The sequence below is a fragment of the Rutidosis leptorrhynchoides genome, chromosome 6, assembly GCF_046630445.1.
Source record: "Rutidosis leptorrhynchoides isolate AG116_Rl617_1_P2 chromosome 6, CSIRO_AGI_Rlap_v1, whole genome shotgun sequence".
NCBI lineage: Eukaryota > Viridiplantae > Streptophyta > Magnoliopsida > Asterales > Asteraceae > Rutidosis > Rutidosis leptorrhynchoides.
This window is the reverse complement of record NC_092338.1, coordinates 363,647,069-363,663,280: the sequence shown is the minus strand read 5'-3', so window position 1 is coordinate 363,663,280 and position 16,212 is coordinate 363,647,069.

The following is a 16,212-nucleotide window of genomic DNA, read 5'->3' as shown; positions in this document are numbered from 1 at the left end:
AACAAGAGAAAGCGTTTCAGTTATTGAAGAAAAAGCTAACTACGGCACCTATATTATCATTGCCTGAAGGGAATGATGATTTTGTGATTTATTGTGACGCATCAAAGCAAGGTCTCGGTTGTGTATTAATGCAACAAACGAAGGTGATTGCTTATGCGTCTAGACAATTGAAGATTCACGAACAAAATTATACGACGCATGATTTGGAATTAGGCGCGGTTGTTTTTGCATTAAAGACTTGGAGGCACTACTTATATGGGGTCAAAAGTATTATATATACCGACCACAAAAGTCTTCAACACATATTTAATCAGAAACAACTGAATATGAGGCAGCGTAGGTGGATTGAATTATTGAATGATTATGACTTTGAGATTCGTTACCACCCGGGGAAGCAAATGTGATAGCCGATGCCTTGAGCAGGAAGGACAGAGAACCCATTCGAGTAAAATCTATGAATATAATGATTCATAATAACCTTACTACTCAAATAAAGGAGGCACAACAAGGAGTTTTAAAAGAGGGAAATTTAAAGGATGAAATACCCAAAGGATCGGAGAAACATCTTAATATTCGGGAAGACGGAACCCGGTATAGGGCTGAAAGGATTTGGGTACCAAAATTTGGAGATATGAGAGAAATGGTACTTAGAGAAGCTCATAAAACCAGATACTCAATACATCCTGGAACGGGGAAGATGTACAAGGATCTCAGGAAATATTTTTGGTGGCCGGGTATGAAAGCCGATGTTGCTAAATACGTAGGAGAATGTTTGACATGTTCTAAGGTCAAAGCTGAGCATCAGAAACCATCAGGTCTACTTCAACAACCCGAAATCCCGGAATGGAAATGGGAAAACATTACCATGGATTTCATCACTAAATTGCCAAGGACTGCAAGTGGTTTTGATACTATTTGGGTAATAGTTGATCGTCTCACCAAATCAGCACATTTCCTGCCAATAAGAGAAGTTGACAAGATGGAGAAGTTAGCACGACTGTATTTGAAGGAAGTCATCTCCAGACATGGAATACCAATCTCTATTATCTCTGATAGGGATGGCAGATTTATTTCAAGATTCTGGCAGACATTACAGCAAGCATTAGGAACTCGTCTAGACATGAGTACTGCCTATCATCCACAAACTGATGGGCAGAGCGAAAGGACGATACAAACGATTGAAGACATGCTACGAGCATGTGTTATTGATTTCAGAAACAGTTGGGATCGACATCTACCATTAGCAGAATTTTCCTACAACAACAGCTACCATTCAAGCATTGAGATGGCGCCGTTTGAAGCACTTTATGGTAGAAAGTGCAGGTCTCTAATTTGTTGGAGTGAAGTGGGGGATAGACAGATTACGGGTCCGGAGATTATACAAGAAACTAACGAGAAGATCATCCAAATTCAACAACGGTTGAAAACCGCCCAAAGTCGACAAAAGAGCTACGCTGACATTAAAAGAAAAGATATAGAATTTGAAATTGGAGAGATGGTCATGCTTAAAGTTACACCTTGGAAAGGCGTTGTTCGATTTGGTAAACGAGGGAAATTAAATCCAAGGTATATTGGACCATTCAAGATTATTGATCGTGTCGGACCAGTAGCTTACCGACTTGAGTTACCTCAACAACTCGCGGCTGTACATAACACTTTCCACGTCTCGAATTTGAAGAAATGTTTTGCTAAAGAAGATCTCACTATTCCGTTAGATGATATCCAAATCAATGAAAAACTCCAATTCATCGAAGAACCCGTCGAAATAATGGATCGTGAGGTTAAAAGACTTAAGCAAAACAAGATACCAATTGTTAAGGTTCGATGGAATGCTCGTAGAGGACCCGAGTTCACCTGGGAGCGTGAAGATTAGATGAAGAAGAAATACCCGCATCTATTTCCAGAAGATTCGTCAACACCTTCAACAGCTTAAAATTTCGGGACGAAATTTATTTAACGGGTAGGTACTGTAGTGACCCGAACTTTTCCATGTTTATATATATTAATTGAGATTGATATTTACATGATTAAATATTTCCAACATGTTAAGCAATCAAACTTGTTAAGACTTGATTAATTGAAATATGTTTCATATAGACAATTGACCACCCAAGTTGACCGGCGATTCACGAACGTTAAAACTTGTAAAAATGACATGACGATATATATATATATGGATATACATATGGTTAACATGAGATTATGATAAGTAAGTTTCTCCATAAGTATATTAACAATGAGTTATATACATATAAACAAGACTACTAACTTAAGGATTTCGAAACGAGACATATATGTAACGATTATCGTTGTAACGACATTTAAATGTATATATATCATATTAAGATATATTAATATATCATAATATCATGATAATATAATAATTTAACATCTCATTAGATATAATAAACAATGGGTTAACAACATTAATTGAGATCGTTAACTTAAAGGTTTCAAAACAACACTTACATGTAACGACTAACGATGACTTAACGACTCAGTTAAAATGTATATACATGTAGTGTATTTAGTTGTATTAAAATACTTTTGGAAGACTTCAAGACATATATCAAAACACTCATACTTAACGAAAATGGTTACAGTTACTTTTCCATTCTTTTCTTTCATCAAGAATTCTAGTCGTATTCTTACCCGTATTATACACAGCTTCAAAACGTACTTACTGTGAGTATATACCAATAGGAACTAGCATGGGATTCAACTCTTGATTATCTCATGTATGACTAATCAATTTTAACTTCTACCATGAGCTAGTCAACTAACTAGAACTCCTTTTAACCCCACTCACCACTCACCAATTACCACTCATCATTCACTCCATTTCACTTCCAATTCTCTTTCTAATTCTCTCTCAACACACACACACACTATTATGAACGTATTTTTCTAGTAGTTAATCATCATCTTCATCAAAAATCAATTCAAGAATCAAGCTATAATCATCATAGGAAGAACACTTCAAGAACACTTCAAAAATCCCTTCAAGTTTACTAATTTACTTCCAAGCTTTCTAATCCATTCCAAGTAATCATCTAAGATCAAGAAACCTTTGTTATATACAGTAGGTTATCTTTCTTATTCAAGGTAATATTCATATTCAAACTTTGATTCAATTTCTATAACTATAAACTATCTTAATTCGAGTAAAAATCTTACTTGAACTTGTTTTTGTGGCATGATCCTACTTCAAGAACTTTCAAGCCATCCAAGATCCTTTGAAGCTAGATCATTTCTTGTCACTTCCAGTAGGTTTACCTACTAAACTTGAGGTAGTAATGATGTTCATAACATCATTCGATTCATATATATAAAACTATCTTATTCGAAGGTTTAAACTCGTAATCACTAGAACATAGTTTAGTTAATTCTAAACTTGTTCGCAAACAAAAGTTAATCCTTCTAACTTGACTTTTAAAATTAACTACACACATCTTCTATATCTATATGATATGCTAACTTAATGATTTAAAACCTGGAAACACGAAAAACACCGTAAAACCGGATTTACGCCGTCGTAGTAACACCGCGGGCTGTTTTGGGTTAGTTAATTAAAAACTATGATAAACTTTGATTTAAAAGTCGTTATTCTGAGAAAATGATTTTTATTATGAACATGAAACTATATCCAAAAATTATGGTTAAACTCAAAGTGGAAGTATGTTTTCTAAAATGGTCATCTAGACGTCGTTCTTTCGACTGAAATGACTACCTTTACAAAAACGACTTGTAACTTATTTTTCTGACTATAAACCTATACTTTTCTGTTTAGATTCATAAAATAGAGTTCAATATGAAACCATAGCAATTTTATTCACTCAAAACGGATTTAAAATGAAGAAGTTATGGGTAAAACAAGATTGGATAATTTTTCTCATTTTAGCTACGTGAAAATTGGTAACAAATCTATTCCAACCATAACTTAATCAACTTGTATTGTATATTATGTAATCTTGAGATACCATAGACACGTATACAATGTTTCGACCTATCATGTCGATACATCTATATATATTTCGGAACAACCATAGACACTCTATATGTGAATGTTGGAGTTAGCTATACAGGGTTGAGGTTGATTCCAAAATATATATAGTTTGAGTTGTGATCAATATTGAGATACGTATACACTGGGTCATGGATTGATTCAAGATAATATTTATCGATTTATTTCTGTACATCTAACTGTGGACAACTAGTTGTAGGTTACTAACGAGGACAGCTGACTTAATAAACTTAAAACATCAAAATATATTAAAAATGTTGTAAATATATTTTAAACATACTTTGATATATATGTATATATTGTTATAGGTTCGTGAATCAACCAGTGGCCAAGTCTTACTTACCGACGAAGTAAAAATCTGTGAAAGTGAGTTATAGTCCCACTTTTAAAATCTAATATTTTTGGGATGAGAATACATGCAGGTTTTATAAATGATTTACAAAATAGACACAAGTACGTGAAACTATATTCTATGGTTGAATTATCGAAATCGAATATGCCCCTTTTTATTAAGTCTGGTAATCTAAGAATTAGGGAACAGACACCCTAATTGACGCGAATCCTAAAGATAGATCTATTGGGCCTAACAAACCTCATCCAAAGTACCGGATGCTTTAGTACTTCGAAATTTATATCATATCCGAAGGGTGTCCCGGAATGATGGGGATATTCTTACATATATATGCATCTTGTTAATGTCGGTTACCAGGTGTTCACCATATGAATGATTTTTATCTCTATGTATGGGATGTGTATTAAAATATGAAATCTTGTGGTCTATTGTTACGATTTGATATATATAGGTTAAACCTATAACTCACCAACATTTTTGTTGACGTTTAAAGCATGTTTATTCTCAGGTGAATACTAAGAGCTTCCGCTGTTGCATACTAAAATAAGGATAAGATTTGGAGTCCATGTTTGTATGATATTGTGTAAAAACTGCATTCAAGAAACTGATTTCGATGTAACATATTTGTATTGTAAACCATTATGTAATGGTCGTGTGTAAACAGGATATTTTAGATTATCATTATTTGATAATCTACATAAAGCTTTTTAAACCTTTATTTATGAAATAAAGGTTATGGTTTGTTTTAAAAATGAATGCAGTCTTTGAAAAACGCCTCATATAGAGGTCAAAACCTCGCAACGAAATCAATTAATATGGAACGTTTTTAATCAATAAGAACGGGACATTTCACAATCTGCGTTCACACCTTTCATAATTCTTGAAAACACCTCAATCGATAGGATGAATCAACCGCACTTTATCTACGGAAGGAAAGATTTATGCATATAGTTATGCACCTCAGAAACTCTCGGCAACTGAGTAAAAGTTTAACACGTAGCCGCGTTAGATCCTTTGGCATTTATTAGCAAAAATAATTTTGCGATCCCTTTTCAAGGTAGCCAATTTTATCACAGCTCCAGCAAGTCAACTTCGACTTTTCATTCGAAGTAGCCTTACTATAATCCTGATATATATACGATTACCCTTTTGATACCGGAGAATTCTTTTATATTCCACCATATTACCAGCAGACGTACCAGCAACCTCGTTGCTTCTTGGCTTAAATCTCTCTGACAAATCATGATATTTATTCATTAAAACCCTATCATATACTCATCCGCATCTTGTAACAAGAACTGCCATACCAATTACCGGGAATCAGCAATCAGTACTTTGAAAACTCACATCATATCTACATCAACAGTTATATGTATGACATTTATCTCTTAGAATTATGATCTCTCATTCTGAAATTCTGAAAAGCACTCAGTCACAAATCAATACTATGAATGTTGAAAAAGTTGAATGAAGCAGCAGAAACCATAGACAACCGTAACCGACCTTAATCATCGGAAGTTTGATGATAAAGAATAGTATGTTGGAAAAGCTCAGAAAAGTTGGAACTGGAAGACGGATAGAGCTAACCACGAAGGAGACCAAAGACAAATACAAGGACCAAACCCTATATTCAAAGAATCCAGGTAATTCTGAATCCGATGAAATCTGTAGAGAATATCATGCTCCGAAGTCATGTTAAAATCTTCCGGAAAATCTTTCTCCATCAACCATCGAACTTAGAAATTCCAAAATATCATCATCAACATCTTCGATATTTCTGAGGATATTTTCAAAAATATTCTCGTCTGAAATTATATACCTCTTCGTGTTTCCTGTGTATCATTATATTGGAAACATTCAAGAGAAAATTTAGTACCAAAAAGCGGATTATGCGAAACTATGAAGGAAGCCGTGGATAAATCACAAAGAATAAGTTTGACTTCAAAGAATCCAAATAATTCAATGCCTGCTGAAGTCTTTAGCGATTTTCTTGCTCCTTACTCTAAACCCTGGCGGACAATAGTCTTCATCATCCTCTGATCTTAGATATACAAAGATATTATCGTATCTTTCATTATAAATATCCTCGATATTCTAAAGATATTTTCATAACTATTCTTATCTGAAATCATTAATCTCTTCGTGCTATCAGTGTTACATCATATAGAAACCGTTAGTTCCTATATTTTGTAAACTTTCGAGTTTAAAATATGAATGTTAGTGAAGTAGTGTTGGGAACTGATGCATGAGTTAGTATAATATAATGACACTTGATCAACGTGATTATATTACAGTAAGTCATGCTGAGTTTCTAATGGGACGTGATGATTCACAGATCCTAACATCATCACGTGCCATGTTACATAACTCTTTCATTCTACTTAACTTCTGAATATATCAAGAAAATATATTCTTGATAGTTCTATTCTCAGTGATTCTGAAAATTTGACAAATCAAATCGTGCGGATACATTCTTTCTTATTTAGAACATGATGTTTATCCGAAAATTCCATACTTACGAATTCTGGACAGTTACTCGCTTTACTAGAGGTTGGAAGGATAATAAAAAGGCAAAGAGCTCCAAAATATAAGAGAAAATATAAAGCCCAATAACAACACGAAAGTTACAAACCGTGGATATTAATACGAATAGCAATATAAAGACACGGTAGAAATTAAGAATAGTATCACCCCAAGGTAATAGTAGAAGTAAACAGATTCTTCTGGTAGAAGATTGAAAAGAAGGATGATAGAAATGATAGTTAGGAAAATATCAAGGATCAGAACTGGATTAAGCATTTTCACAATTTTTGGATGTATGAACTAAGAAAGAAAGTATAGGAATGGTGAGAATAATGGAACGGAAGAGCTTAATTTATAATAGAAATATCAGGCGGATTAATCTAAGCAGATCACCGTATTTAATTATAAAGATCTTAATTTTCTTATTCGCCGAAGAATCAAATCTTTTAGATTTCGAAGATTTTCTTTAAATCACTTGAATTCCGGAATTCAAACGAGACAACGTCAAAAGTTAAGACAAAACTTTATTTATTTCTTTCACTCTTTTGTGATAGCTTCATTTATACTCTCCGTGTAATCAAATCATTTTATCTATATTATTTAATAACGATAAAACTCTAGATTTTAACTCATATTCGTCATGAAAACATTTTTATTGTTAACCATGACCACCTCATTCAAATTTCGGGACGAAATTTCTTTAATGGGTAGGTACTGTGACGACCCGGAAATTTCCGATCAAATTTAAACCTTAATCTTTATATGTTACCGACATGATAAGCAGAGTCTGTAATGTTGAATTTCAAAATTTCTGAAATTATATTCATGTAGTCAATTACCCTTTTACCATTCCCGACGATTCACGAACAATTGTTGCAAATAAATATGTATATATAAATGTAAGTATATATAATAATTTAAATTATATAATATAATTTAAACCTTAGAAATAAAATTTGAAATAGGATACAAAATGATTAAGTGTATTTTAAAAATGAATTTACATATGTATATATATATATATATATATATATATATATATATGTATATTGTAATATATAGATAACTATTAAATAATAAATAATCAATAAAAAAATTATTATATAATGTTATATGATTATTAAATATTACATAAGTAATAATATATTAATAACAAGTTAAAATATAGATGTTATAGTAATACTATTACTATTTTTATTATTATTATTCTTAATACTAATGTTAATATTAATAGTCAATAACAGTATTAGTTATATTACTAGAGATATTATATAGATATGAAAGATTATGCATTAATTTGCTATCTCTACAAATATTATTATTATTACCTTTATTATTATTATTATTAATATTAATATATGTATTATTAATATATATATATAAGAAATTAGATACATTTAATTATTAATAATATTGTTATCAGTATTATTATATATAGTAGTAAGAGTTATAAGGTAGTTATTATTATTATCTTTTTATATATTATATTTACTAAAAATTATCATTTTCATTTATAATTTTTGTTATCGTAAATTTTTTACTTTTATCAGTATTCTTATTAGTATTTGTATTAAATTGATGATATTATTATTAATCTTATTGTTGCTTCTAGTATTATTAGGTACATTGATATTATTAATTATTTTTATCATTTATTATTTCTAGTACTAGTATTATTAGTATTATTAAAAATGTTAAATTAATTAAAATTATTAATTATTAAAATAAAAGATCATGGGTACATTACAGAATCAAGTTGTTTGATGTCTCAATCCAACTGTATTATATTTTTGTTTTTGTCTTCGATCAGTTACATATCGATATCACTAGTACAAATCTGGAATAGATTAATAGCAATTTTTGTTCTTATTTTCTTATTATTTTTTTTTCTTCTGTCCTTATAACCAAACCTGTGGACAACCCTTTGGTTATAAACAAACTTTTGCTCAAATCAGTCAATTCTTCAATTTCCATTATCATGTATAATTACTTCAATTGTTTTTCTGATTAAAAAAATCGAGAAAGAAAAAAATTGAAAAAAAAACATAAAGTCTTAAACTCTCTGTTCTTGAACTTTTTCACAAAAACTTCGAATTCAACTTTTATTTCAAAACGTATAATTGGAGTCTTGTGGGAATCAATCACTTAAACTATCTGTAATATAGCAGCTTCCAATTCCTATTATTCGTTTCGAATTTAAGAGTCAAAGTATTTGTTATAAAAAGTCAAACATCGTGATCTTCATGAAATTCGAGTTAGTGTTGGTGTTTCGAGTTCAATAGGTGATTCAAATAGTTTCTGAACACGATTAGTAAACTATTTCATGTTGAGATTATAAGCTATAACGATATCAAAAACAAAAATCATTTTTTTTAGAAACCGTCGCTAACAGCAGGTTTCAGTTTTTCTTTAAATTTTTTTTTTTTTGTTAATCCAATTTATCACAAATAATGATTTCTGTGTTGGAGATTAAGTCTTAAAAATTCGATTGGTAACTTTTATTAAGTTAGAAAGGATTTTGTTTCGATTGGGTTTGATGATGATGAAGAAGAAGATAGGACGCGTATAAGGATTAAATAAAACTGTCTGTGGGTTTAATCAGAAAAGTGAAGGCAGCGGAATGGTTTGTGTGCGTGTCGGTTAAGCGAGAGGTCTCGAGTTCAAGCCCTGTCGTGGGCAATCTTTTTTTGGAAAAGCTTTAGAAAGGTTATATACATTATATTTCCATTATTATTATTATTATTATTATTATTATTATTATTATTATTATTATTATTATTATTATTATTATTATTATTATTATTATTATTATTATTATTATGATTGTTATTGTTATTGTTATGAATTATTAATTGTGGTTATTAATTCAAGTATTAGTTATTATTATTATTATCATTATTACTAATAAAAGTTATCACTTAATATTAATAACACAATTAAAAATTATAATTATGACTACTATTATTATCATTATCACTAGTATTATTATTAAGTAATATTATTGTTAATATTATCATTTATATTATTATAAGTAATACAAATATTATAAATCTTACCATTATAGTATTATTATCGATATTAAGATTAGTATTATTAATGTTATTATAAAAATGATACAATTTATTGATACTTTCATAAATATTTGTATAATTATCATTTTATAAATAATAAGGATTATTATTATTAACATAGGTATATTATTAATATTATTATCATTATATTTAACATTACTAATATTAACGTAGTATAAACAGAACTACTGTTTTGATAAACAAATGAAATATATAAATGATATTGTTTAACACATATAACATAACAAAATTTAATATTTTTATATACAAAATGAACATATAAAACATATATATACTATTAACATAAAAATGATATAACTAATATAATTATATATATGTGTTCAATTACAACTATGAATATTAATAAATATACCAATGATATAGGTTCGTGAATCCGAGGCCAACCCTGCATTTTTCAATATCGTTATATGTATTTTTACTACAAAATACATTAGGTGAGTTTCATTTGCCTTTTTACCCTTTATATTTTTGGGCTGAGAATACATGCGCAACTTTTTATAACTGTTTTACGAAATAGACACAAGTAATTGAAACTACATTATATGGATGAATGATCGAAATCGAATATGCCCCTTTTTATTAAGTCTGGTAATCTAAGAATTAGGGAACAGACACCCTAATTGATAGATCTATCGGGCCCAACAAGCCCCATCCAAAGTACCGGATGCTTTAGTACTTCGAAATTTATATCATGTCCGAAAGAGGATCCCGGAATGATGGGGATATTCTTATATACAAATTGTGAATGTCGGTTACCAGGTGTTCAATCCATATGAATGATATTTTTTTCTCTATGTATGGGACGTACGTTTATGAGAAATGGAAATATGAAATCTTGTGGTCTATTAAAAGTTATGAAATGATTATTTATGATAAACTAATGAACTCACCAACCTTTTGGTTGACACTTGAAAGCATGTTTATTCTCAGGTACGAAAGAAATCTCCCGCTGTGCATTTGTTCATTTTTAGAGATATTACTTGGAGTCATTCGTGACATATTTCAAAAGACGTTGCATTCAAGTCGTTGAGTTCATCAAGATTATTATTAAGTCAGTTATAGATAGATATACTATGAAATGGTATGCATGCCATCAACTTGCGATGTAATGAAAGATTGTCTTTTCAAAAATGAATGTAATGTTTGTAAAATGTATCATATAGAGGTCAAGTACCTAGCAATGTAATCAACTGTTGTGAATCGTTTATAATCGATATGGACTTCGTCCGGATGGATTAGGACGGGTCTTCACACCTTTGAAGCTAGATCTATTTTTCTCATTTCCAGTAGGTTTATCCACAAAATTTGAGGTAGTAATGATGTTCATAACATCATTCGAATCATATATATAAAACTATCTTATTCGAAGGTTTAAACTTGTAATCACTAGAACATAGTTTAGTTAATTCTAAACTTTTTCGCAAACAAAAGTTAATCCTTCTAACTTGACTTTTAAAATCAACTAGACACATTTTCTATATCTATATGATATGCTAACTTAATGATTTAAAACCTGAAAACACGAAAAATACCGTAAAACCGGACATACGCCGTTGTAGTAACACCGTGGGCTGTTTTGGGTTAGTTAATTAAAAACTATGATAAACTTTGATTTAAAAGCTATTCTTCTGGGAAAATGATTTTTCTTATGAACATGAAACTATATCCAAAAATCATGGTTAAACTCAAAGTGGAAGTACAGAGGCGGAGCCAAAAATCTGGATTGAGGGGGGCTACTAATATTTTAAAAATAAAAATTTCGTATTATATTATATTTTTTATTAAATCATGAGAGGTGATCCTCACACACTACTTTTTGATCTATCTACAGCTAATTTATTATTATACCCTTAATTATACTTAGTGGTTGAGTCCATTAGACCGTTGTAAGAAGTATTAAGTTCAAATCTTGAACAGTCGGATAAGGGTTTAGAAACGATCACAAGTAATCAAATTTTGTTTAAAAGTAACTTTAACAGTAAATGAAATTAAAAGAACATAGGGTAAAATATTTGTCCTCCTAGATAACTTTAACAGTAAATTGAAATTAAAGTAGGACTTAGTGACAAAATCAATTCTTTAAAGTTGTCCATATATATAAACTCAATAATAATTATATTTATAAAATCTTTAAACAATTAATGATAACTAGTGTAAAATAATTGATTTATAAAATCTTTAAGCAATATTCAATATGTTAATTTAATATACTACCAATTTAAGAGGCTAAAATAGTATATATTACAATAGTATAAGGACTTAAAAATGAAAAGTATAATAAAAGTTCATCTTCCTCATGAGACTTTTCAGTGAACCTCCATTAAAATTCAATTACATATTGTACATTACCTTTTTCTCCATTAGTCTTAAATAAAATTTACGACTAATATTAAATGGAGACTTGGGCCTATTGAGGGTGGCTCAGCACCACCCTGCCACCCCTTGTCTCCGCTACTGTGGAAGTATGTTTTCCAAAATGGTCATATAGACGTCGTTCTTTCGACTGAAATGACTAACTTTACAAAAACGACTTGTAACCTGTATTTTTGACTATAAACTTATATTTTTTCTGTTTAGATTCATAAACTTAAGTTCAATATGAAACCATAGCAACTTGAATCACTCAAAACGGATTTAAAACGAAGAAATTATGGGTAAAACAAGATTGGATAATTTTGCTTGTTGTAGCTACGTGAAATTTGTAACAAATCTATACAAATCCTAACTTAACTAACTTATATTGTATTATATATGTATTCTAACATATATTATGTAATCTTGGGATACCATAGACACGAATACAATGTTTTGACATATCATATCGACCCATCTATATATATATTTCGGAACAACCATAGACACTCTATATGCAGTAATGTTGGAGTTAGCTATACAGGGTTGAGGTTGATTCCAAAATATTATATATACTTTGAGTTGTGATCTAGCCTGAGACTTGTATACACGAGGTCGTGGATTGATTCGAGATAATATATATTGCTTTATTTCTGTACATCTAACTATGGACAACTAGTTGTAGGTTACTAACGAGGACTGCTGACTTAACAAACTCAAATCATTAAAATGTAATAAAAAATGTTGTAATTATATTTTGATCATACTTTGATACATATGTACATATTTGTTATAGGTTCGTGAATCAACCCGTGGCCAAGTCTTACTTCCTGACGAAGTAAAAATCTGTGAAAGTGAGTTATAGTCCCACTTTTAAAATCTAATATTTTTGGGATGAGAATACATGCAGCTTTATAAATATTTTACAAAATAGACACAAGTACGTGAAACTACTTTCTATGGTTGAATGATCGAAGCCGAATATGCCCCTTTTGCTTGGTAACCTAAGAATTAGTAAACCAGTCTACTAATTGACGCGAATCCTAAAGATAGATCTATTGGGCCCAACAAACCCCATCCGTTGTAGAGGATGCTTTAGTACTTCAAGTTTTTATATCATGTCCGATGGATGTCCCGGAATGATGGGGATATTCTTATATGCATCTTGTTAATGTCGGTTACCAGGTGTTCACCATATGAATGATTTTTATCTCTATGTATGGGATGATGTTTACGAAAAATAGAAATATGAAATCTTGTGGTCTATTATTACGATTGATAAATATATAGGTTAAACCTATAACTCACCAATATTTTTGTTGACGTTTTAAGCATGTTTATTCTCAGGTAATTGTTAAGAGCTTCTGCTGTTGCATACTAAATTAAGGACAAGATTTGGAGTCCATGCTTGTATAATATTGTTTGAAAACTGCATTCGAAGACATATATTGTTGTGTAATATTATTGTAAACCATTATGTAATTGTCGTGTGAGAACGTTATATTTTAATTATCATTATTTGGTAATCGTCGTAATATTTTAAACCTTTATTGATAAAATAAAGGTTATGGTTGTTTTAAAAATTGAATGCAGTCTTTAAAAAATGTCTTATATAGAGGTCAAAACCTCGCAACGAAATCAATTAATATGGAACGTTTATAATCAATATGAACGGGACATTTCAGTTAGTATCCGAGCGTTGGTCTTAGAGAACCAGAAAATTGCATTAGTGTATCTTACCGAGTTTGTTAGGATGCATTAGTGAGTCTGGACTTCGACCGTGTTTTCTTTAAAAACGATTGCTTAACATTTTTTTTGTTAGAAACTATATATTATTAACATGTAAATATTATGTGATATATTAATCTCTTAACGTGTTTGATATTGTATGATAGATGTCTACCTCTAGTACAAATCCCATCGACTCACCTAATAATAATGAAGAGTCGAATATATTTTGGAAAGATTCACAAATTCCCGAGGAAGAACCGGAAGAGGAAGAACCGAAAGAGGAGGAACCGGAAGAAGAGGAACCGGAAGAAGAAGAGGTTTCGGAGGATGAAATATTAATACCTTCAGTAAAACGATTAAATAAAAGAAAATCCTCAACCAATGGACCAAAGTTAAAAATGGTCAATGGTGTTTCCGCCAAGAAAGCAAAATATTGGGAAAATTACCAATTTTCTGATGAATCGGATCCCGACGAGGATTTCGATGATGTTATAGAAATTACCCCAACTCAATTTAATAAGGCAAAAGAGAATAATAAGGGAAAGGGCATTAAAATAGAGAAACCTGATTCCGACCCCGATGAACTTTATATGTATCGTAAACGCCCGTATTTCTTAGATTTTAACAATAATCCGGAACATCTAGGCCACCAGGTTTTTCTAAACCATTTGTGAAAATGACGGCTCGTATTAGAGGATCACCATGTATCCCTAGGAAATTAGCCAAACGAACTAAGTTCGAAAAAGAAGAAACGAGTGAGTCGGAATAAAGAGTTGTAATCATGCTGTGTAATATATGTATTGTAGTGTGTTTGTATTTTTATATGTAAAAATTGCTTGTATTGTTTGTTAATTACCTTTTACGAATCTAATCCTTGTTTATTTTACAGTATAAAAACAAAAATGGACGTTAAGGATAGACAACCAAAAATTTTAGAAGACCTACCAGGAGATATGATTGATGAAATCTTGTCTAGAGTCGGGCAGAATTCATCAGCACAATTAGTTAAGGCAAAATTAGTTTGTCGAACGTTTAAAAGACATTCCAGGCATGCTTTAGTATATAAAAGGCTTTCCTTTGAAAGATGGGGTATACCACATTGGGGAGACTTTAAGTTACGCTAAGTTTTCTTTAAGGCATTTAGTGCGGGAAACCCATATGCAATTTTACGCTATGGGTTACGAACCTATTTTGACTCAACATATTCCAACATAGGACTCCGTTCTTTAGAAAGAGCTTCTAACATGCAACATAAAGAAGCATGTTATGCTTACGGGTTAATAATGTTCACTTCTCATCAAATTGAGAAAAAGAACATTGGGTTGCAACTTTTAAATAAAACATTCCCACAAGTGACGGACTCGGTAGTTGGGGTGAGAAACAAGGTTTTTAGATTGTTACGGGGCTGTTGGGCATTACGTAACCCTCGTCCTTTTAACGACATTACAACATGCAGCCCGGTCAACTATAGTGACCCGAACTTTTCCATGATTATATATTAAATGAAAACTATATTTGTATGATTAAGTGTTTCCAACATGTTAAGCAATCAAACTTGTTAAGACTTGATTAATTGAAATAGGTTTTATATAGACAATTGACCACCCAAGTTGACCGGTGATTCACTAACGTTAAAACTTGTAAAAACTATATGATGTCATATATATGGATATATATATATATATATAGTTAACATGATATTATGATAAGTAAAAATATCATTAAGTATATTAACAATGAACTACATATGTAAAAACAAGACTATTACCTTAATGATTTTGAAACGAGGCATATATGTAACGATTATCGTTGTAACGACATTTAATTGTATATATATCATATTAAGATATATTAATACATCATAATATCATGATAATGTAATAATTTAACATCTCTTTAGATATAATAAACAATGGGTTAACAACATTTAACATGATCGTTAACCTAAAGGTTTCAAAACAACACTTACATGTAACGACTAACGATGACTTAATGACTCAGTTAAAATGTATATACATGTAGTGTTTTAAGATGTATTCATACACTTTTTAAAGACTTCAAGACACTTATCAAAATACTTCTACTTAACAAAAATTCTTACAATTACATCCTCGTTCAGTTTCATCAACAATTCTACT